The following is an 8,026-nucleotide window of genomic DNA, read 5'->3' as shown; positions in this document are numbered from 1 at the left end:
TGGTGTGTGTGGTGTGTTTTTGTAAGAGTGTTCTCTCAAACATTTTAGTAATAATTAACTATAATCAGCACTAGGACCATTTATGTTTGTTGCGGGGAGTACTCAATGGCCAGTTTTTCTGCATCTTGTAGATGACAATCCTAACTTCACTTGAGGCTGTGCAAGACGGTAACTGAGCTGCTCTCCCTTCTGGGACTTATTCAGTGCAAAGGAGGACAAAGTAGGCAGCAAGTAAGTATTGGTCAGCTATGCCGGAGAGGAAAGTTTGCTGCAGTTCTTGAAGGGGTGCACCAAATAATGCCCTAGACCTTTAGCTTAACCAGCAGAATGTCTGTAGGGTGGCTGTACATACAACAGGCTGTGTTAGCAGGCACAATGTAGCCCTTTATTTGTTAAATCCTGTGTGAATTTCTGACACTATATAATTTTTCATAATAACAGGAATGATGATAACCTGCTTGTGTACTTGTAAACTACCTTGTGTAATCACATGAGACAATAATTCCTGACTGTTGAAAGAAATACTTGGATAGGCCACTGTCTATAACTGATACCTTGGCTCATGTTTCTATGTTGCAGAGTAAAGAAAGTTGCATGGAACTGTTTGAAAACAATTTATTTCAGTGCTTCACATCTTTTTGAATGTTCAATGCTTTGTGAATGTATTTTGAAAGCAAGTCACGCTTGATTACACAAGGTAATGGGATACATCAGAGTCGGAGACATTGTCCCTATACTTCCAGCCAAAGAACTTTATAAAGGGCAGTCGTTACTCTGGATAAAAGCCATTGAACTTCAGTTAAACTGCTTCGAAGAACTGAAATTTAATTAGTTTAAATTTGTTCTGCACTTGCAGTGTCTGGGTCATTGGCCACCTCCAGGTTCCAGAATTCCTATGGAGTGAGTCTTCACATGACGGGCAGTAATTTAGCACATCTTCAGGCAAAGTGTGTCATTTCATGTGCCACACTTCATTGCATCTCATTTGGGCTTGGCCCAGTGAATCAAATGGGAAATATGAAATATGCAAAAACATCTTTTCTAATACAACATTGCTTACCAATTAAATTGCAGGAGGCCTTGCTGATAATCTCATTAATGTCTCTTACAGCTCATGTTCTAGTATGTTTCAATATTATTTTAAGCAAAAGCAATTTGTTTTTTGGACATTACTTCACTTGAGAGTTATAGTCAGCCATCAACTTTTTTTTTAAAGTGAAATCAGAGATGGAAATTTACTTATGGGCTCTCTTACAGTAGCTACTAATGGAGACCGCTGACCCTTGGGGAAATTGTAATTTAGATATTAACCCTTTAAAATGTTACAGTCTTTTTCTGTTTCCTGCATTGTGCAGTCTCCAGAGAGACTGTGAACATAATCCATGCAAGTTTCACCCCCTCCTGTTCTAATATTCTCAGTCCATACAAAAGGCAGATAAAAGAGAATAATGGTCCAATACACCCAGATTCAAACACCAGACTTTTCCTTTGGTCCATAGTAAAATAAGGCAAAAAGGGAGGAAAATATACGCAGGAGCAAATCCTGCTCCCTGTCCCGGAAATATACATGGTTAAAGCAATGTGCAAACATAAACCACTGTGGGTGAAAAATCGGCTTTGCGTGTGAGGTATAAATAACAAACATGCCATTAGAATCCATAAATTTTGCTATAATCCCAGATTCTCTCCTGTGTCAAGATTCACTCAAGTTGAGAGTTTGGGAACCTATTATGACTTTAACCTGTGCTAGCCCAGCCATATATTAGAGTCACCACGGGCTGCTGCCCTAAACTACATTAGTTGCCAATAGCCACCAAGGGAATTGCTGGAGTCCACTATGCTCCGGCTACGCTGCATTCCCTCCACCCCCATGTCCTAGTGGCTACACCAGATCTTTGCTCCCTGGGGAGAAATGGAAACTTTTAATCTCCTGAAGTGCAAAGGGAGCTGAGTGAGGCCAGTCGTACTTGTCTCTTGTGCAGGTGCTATAAAATAATAATAAATGTAAACCCTCAAGATAATATATTTAGACAAAATTATTGGAGGCACAAAAAGCCCTCAGATATCAATAAATCCAGGTAAGCCGTATCTGAAGCCATAACTTCAACTAGCATATTTGAAAATTGGACACCTGCACCCTGATGAAGAAATGCCGCCACAGACAGCCCAGCATCCAGGCCAGTCTTTGTGCCATTACAAACTTGAAATAAAAATATAGTCCTTTGATGGCTCATCCTTCCTTTTTGTGGGATAAATCAGTGACCGCTCTAGTAAGTCAACAAAATTCAGTTTTCAGAAATGCAATTTTTTGTTGTCAGTGTTACCTTGCTAGAGGTAACTCTAGCAAAAATAAATTCTCTCCTCATCTGGGTCTGTATTTCCTTCTCTGCTCCAACAGCCTGCAGAACTCTATCCCTCAGAACTGAACAAAGACAATTGTCAGGGAATCTGCTAGGAATACTGGAGGCAACCTACAGTTGCCTTTTAAAAACATATAAGGGCACGGTGTCTCATACAGATATTGGACTGTATGAAAGAAGAACTTCAGTGCCCAAATGAGCCCCCAGATTTACCCTGGTTCTTTTTAAAACTATTTCTGAATTGTATTCCTTTTGTATTCTGAATTGTATTCAGGTCTCATACTCAGTACCTGCCAGTAAGTCAAAAATCCTTGGATTTTGAGGCATTTTGTAGTCTCTATTTTCCTGTGGTGGTGTTAGTATTATATTACAGCAATGTCTAGAAACCTCAACCAAGAATCAAGTCTACACTGTACATATGACTGCCCATGGAGGAAAAACAATCATCATGCTGCTAATGCATAGACTAGAAGCTATTCAGGCTGGGCATCATGACATTAAAAAGCATATTTGGCGTATGCCTGTTTATACTCATGCCTCCATGCACCCAGCACAGGAGACAGAAATCTTCAGTGTTTGTTCTGCGTGTGTGTCAGTGTGCGCTACTGTCTGCCCCAAAGGACACCGTCAGCAGAGGTTTCAAAAGGCCCCCAATCCACCACAGAGCTCTGGGGAATAAGCGATAGAGACCCCAGTGGCTCAGTGCTACAGCATGAAATATCTCCACCTCCTCCTCTCCTACAAGAGAGATCTCACAGGGAATACAGTAGGACAAATGTTTCCCTGGCGTAACTCTTCTGACTTCTGTGGCATTATAACAGGAATGAATTTGGCCCATTGTGCTTTATTTTTCTGCAGAAACCACTGGGAATTCCATATGGAATCGTCATATAGATTACATTTAGTGTGTTCAGGCCCTCTCAGAGGTCCAGAGAGGCCCAGGCCACTTCCAGCTTTTGAGGCCCCTATACATAATAAAAATAAAAAATGATGACACATGAAAACAAAATAAGGCACCAAAAAAAAGTGAGACATAATATGAATACCTTTTTTATTTAACAAATGCTTTTCTAGCCTTTCTCTGTGCAAATGCACTAATTATTGAGGAAAAATCTAGCTTTCATGCAATGTCACAGTTGATATTAAGCATAGTGAGCCCATCCAAATGCTCTCGTCCCATAGCTGATGCTTCATCCTGATTGATGAGAGAGAACTGATGCATTTGCAGCACTTTTGTTCAAAATGAAGCAGGGTGCACAGTACAGAGATTGTTTTTCCAGACTCCAGCATGACCAGTCTTTTGTGCAGGTCTCACCATTTGGAAGAGTTTTTGTCAGCAGACAAGTAGGAAAAGCATGATTATCAGCATCTCGTGGAATGTTACTTGGAATTTTAAAACAACTAAGTTGAAGAAAAGATTGCATTTGTGCAGTGTTGCTCTTGTCCATAATTCCAATGTCAGTCACAGTCAAACCTGTAGTACTCATGAATTGCTCTTGCTGCGGAAGAGCTACATCTTCCTGTTGCTGTTGAGTTTCTTGATTGTACACAGGATCTTCTGCTGCATCTGTTACTGTTGGCACATCTCCTTCTTGACTAATGTCCTCATGTTCAGGTATTGGCATTGAAATATCACCTGTTGCAGTTGAGGAGTTTTCATTATCTGTAGCATTGTTTGTTGGGTAAGGTGTGTTTTCCAGTAGTTTGAGAAATGAAGTTATTGGCTTTGAGCTCTTAGCTGCTGCTTCACTCAGTTGTTTTCACCCCTATAAAATTGGGACATCTGGTCACCCTACCTGGAAGTGAGATACTAAGCTCTGGATTCCAACTCAATTGCACCTCATGGTGATGCAATTAAACCACTAGGGCAGGTCTATGTAAGCATTTTTACTAGTGTGGGTGGTGGAGGTAATGTGCATTTGCACTAGATGTGTGTGATTACACAACAAGATAGAAATACTCAACTCAAACCATGTTTACATTGTACCAATAGTCTGCAACTCTTGGTCATTGGAGACCCAGCTCCATTTCTTTTGTTGCTTCCCTTACTACATGTGTCATTCACTCCCACGCTATGGCACCTTCCTCCTCTATATGCTCTTAGGCACTAGGAATAAATATGCTGAGTCCCTGATCTGAGATCTCGCCACTTTTTCAGCAGCCTGCCATGCATAAGCACAAACCTAGGCAGTTATAATACACCAAGAAGAGGGAAGCTAAACTCTCTGAGGATACCAAACTTTATGAAAAGTGGCTGGGCTTACACGTGCCCTGGTTGGCATTAGAAACTCTCATCATTAGCTACATCAGGGATTATGGCCAGTGATCCTGAACAGAGCTGTAACATATGGCTATTCAACACCCTTGTGAGCCATAAATACACTTCAAAATATTTTGAAAAGTGTAAATGGTGAATTGTATGTAGCTGTCATCTCACGGCATGTCAACAGTCTCACTGCTATAGTCCTAGATCCTATGGGTTAAATTCTGCCATAGCTGTGTAGTATTTTATTCTATAAGTATTCCCATTATAGTCAATGCAGAGTAAGGTATTTCTCAGTTTGAGTACCAGGTTCTATGACTTAAAAGCTATTAGTAGAGATAGGGAGAATACAGAGGGCAAAGTCTTTCGGTCCTGTTGAGCTGTACTGGAGAATGTAAACTTCACGGCAGTATAGCACAAGTTTTTTAAAAATGCTACAAAAAGTAGGCACAGTTCCCTTCTAAAGAGCTGTAGCTCCCATGTACTGAATATAGCACATTTAAGAATCAGGCAGCTGTCTAAATATTAGATCCAGGGGCCTATCTTTAGGCTCATATTTTTTCAAAACCCAGGCTTTTGAGGCAGGGACCATCTTTTTGTTCTGTGTTTGTACAGCGCCTCACACAATGGTTTCCTGACTAGAACTCTGAGGCACTACTGCCAGACAAATAATAATTAATAATATCAGGAGTAGAATACAGGCCCATGTATTTAAAGAAGCATTTAAGTTTAAGAAAATATATATTAAACTTATTTTAAAGGGAAAACATTAAGCAAAGTTACTCAGGAGACAGAATACCCTTCTAAAGTAAAACAAATAAATACTTGTTTAAATATTTAACAGAGATGGGAGCATTCTGTTAGCAACTATATTCAAAACAAACAGGATTTTTCTCAAGATAGTTTTTACACTGTGGTCATCGTCTGTTTTCGTAACGCTGTGAGGTTTCTGCTGCATTGAGCCTTCTATGAAAAGTGAAATTCCAATAATTCTAACATCTTTGTAATTATTGTTTATCAAAATTTGGGTTTTATACAATGAAATGACCTGTGTAGAAAAGCATCAGACTTCAACACTAGAGCACATTGCAATAGAACTTCAAATATTCTTGTATTAATCAATTTCAGGACACTACTAAAGCCAAATCCTTATCTACCTGTGGCAGCTGTCTTTTAAATATGTATTTTAAAATGTCAAGGAGAAGGACACTGGTCTGCGAACAGCTCCCATATTCCACAAGCTTAGGGACCTCTTCATTTTATTATCATTATTAATATAAAATTCATAATATGTAGAGTCTCCAAGCACTTTACATGGTGCAGTTAACTACTTCATCTCACAGAAACTCAGTTAAGTCAAGGAGCTATAAGGACCACTTCTCCCGTCATTGAACTGCAACCACTTCTGAGGTGGAACACAGCAGCTGTTAACAGTATACAGCAGAACTACACACCAATTTAGTAAGTGAGGTAGAAAAGTGTACAATATTCAGTTGAAACTTAAGGAGAATTTAGGAAGACCAGGTGTATTGATCAAAGTCTGGGACTCCAAGGACTGCTTTTAAAATTTGTCTAGAACTCTGGGATTAACAGCTCTGATCTCCTCCCCGCTCCCAACCCCCCCCCCCCCCCCAAAACAACAACTGTGCTAGATACTGCATTATTAATATACTAACAGACAATACTAAGAGGAATTGGTTAGCTTTTCTAAACTGTACGAGCACAATATACCATAGCGAGTCTGTGTAACCATGTGTTTCTTATCACTGTTATCCTCATCTTCCCTCTTCAATAGACTTGACCACAAGAGAGAAGGGCCTGGTCAGCAGATATGCACTGAATCTTAAGGAGGGATACTTAAGAGTCTCAACTATGCAATGGGCCATATACCGTATGTCCATCCACAGCCAGCACGTGTACCAGCATGGCAGGTGTATCACTCTTCCTCATTCCACTCCAACTCCTTCCATGGAAAAGTTGCATGAACGCATATGAGGGGGTAGTGGCAAAACCACAATATAATTCTGAAATATCTAGATAGGACCCCATGCTGTCTGCCACCCCAAGTCTCATCTTTCAGTGTTATGAGTCAGATCTGTTAGCCACATCACTGCAATAAGAAGGGGGAAAATGACATCAGTCCCAGTAAAAATGCACTAAAATAGCCTCTAGGCTTGAGACTTTGTGGTTGTTGACAGGAAAGAAGGAGAAATGGTGCTCGATAATGATCTTAGTACTTACTTGCTACGTACTTCTTTCTGCCCACAAACTGTAAACAAGTTCTTTCAAACTTCCACCAAAACCTGGCAGTTTTTCAATGCATAGGTTTCAGAGTAACAGCCATGTTAGTCTGTATTCGCAAAAAGAAAAGGAGTACTTGTGGCACCTTGGAGACTAACCGATTTATTTGAGCATAAGCTTTCGTGAGCTACAGCTCACTTCATCGGATGCATACTGTGGAAAATACAGAAGATGTTTTTATACACACAGACCATGAAAAAAATGGGTGTTTATGGAACACACTGTGTCTGGCAGTCTCCACCTGACAGAGGGTTGTAGCCAATGGGAATAGATCAGAGCAGCCTGGAGGAATCTCTATTTTCAAAAGTGGTGCCCTAAACTGCTCTAATCTATATGGGCAGCAAGTCTGGTGTAGAACTGGCTCTGGATCAAGGACCCACAATCAGCTCCCTTGCTCCATGACCCCACACAGCAGAAATTGGCATAGCAGAGAATCCGCCCTCAGACATCTATCGTGAGAAATATTATCTTGTTTTAATCTCAATTTTTCAGTCCCCTGAGAGCAGGTTATCAACTGGAAAGATTTTAGCACTCATTTCCTTTCTGTTGCCACGTGTATAGGCATAAGATCAATTCTAAAGATCTAATTTTAAACGGACTCAGTTCTTCATGAAGTTTGATATTTGTACTTTTAATATATATCACTGCCTAATTTGCTCATGTTCTTTACATGAGCTGCTAGAATACAAGATGATATTATTCGCCAAATAGCACATTAGTCAAAGAATGTGAACTGAGGAGTGTTATCTGACTGGCTATCGAGTTAGGTGAAAATAAAAAGTAAGTGAATTGTAAAATTTATTTCATAAATAACACATTATTCATCAACTACATGATTGACGAACAGTATCCCGCTGCTCTTGTCCTTACGATGGACCTGGTCCAACTCGCATTCAAGTCAGTGCCATTTTTTCCATTGATTTCAAGGGATGCTAGATCTGAAGCGCTAGAATCTTTGGCCTCAGGACAACTTCCACTGGGTTTGTGTGGTGGCAGCTGAGCTGTAATGTGGCCATTGTTCAATATTTTTGTCTTCACTGCTTATAAACCTGTTACTGGGAGCATTCAGTCTCTCTCAGTGACTCAAATTTGCTGGGGGGCA

This window comes from Chelonia mydas, chromosome 9, assembly GCF_015237465.2.
Source record: "Chelonia mydas isolate rCheMyd1 chromosome 9, rCheMyd1.pri.v2, whole genome shotgun sequence".
Classification (NCBI taxonomy): domain Eukaryota; kingdom Metazoa; phylum Chordata; order Testudines; family Cheloniidae; genus Chelonia; species Chelonia mydas.
This window is presented reverse-complemented; position numbering follows the sequence as displayed.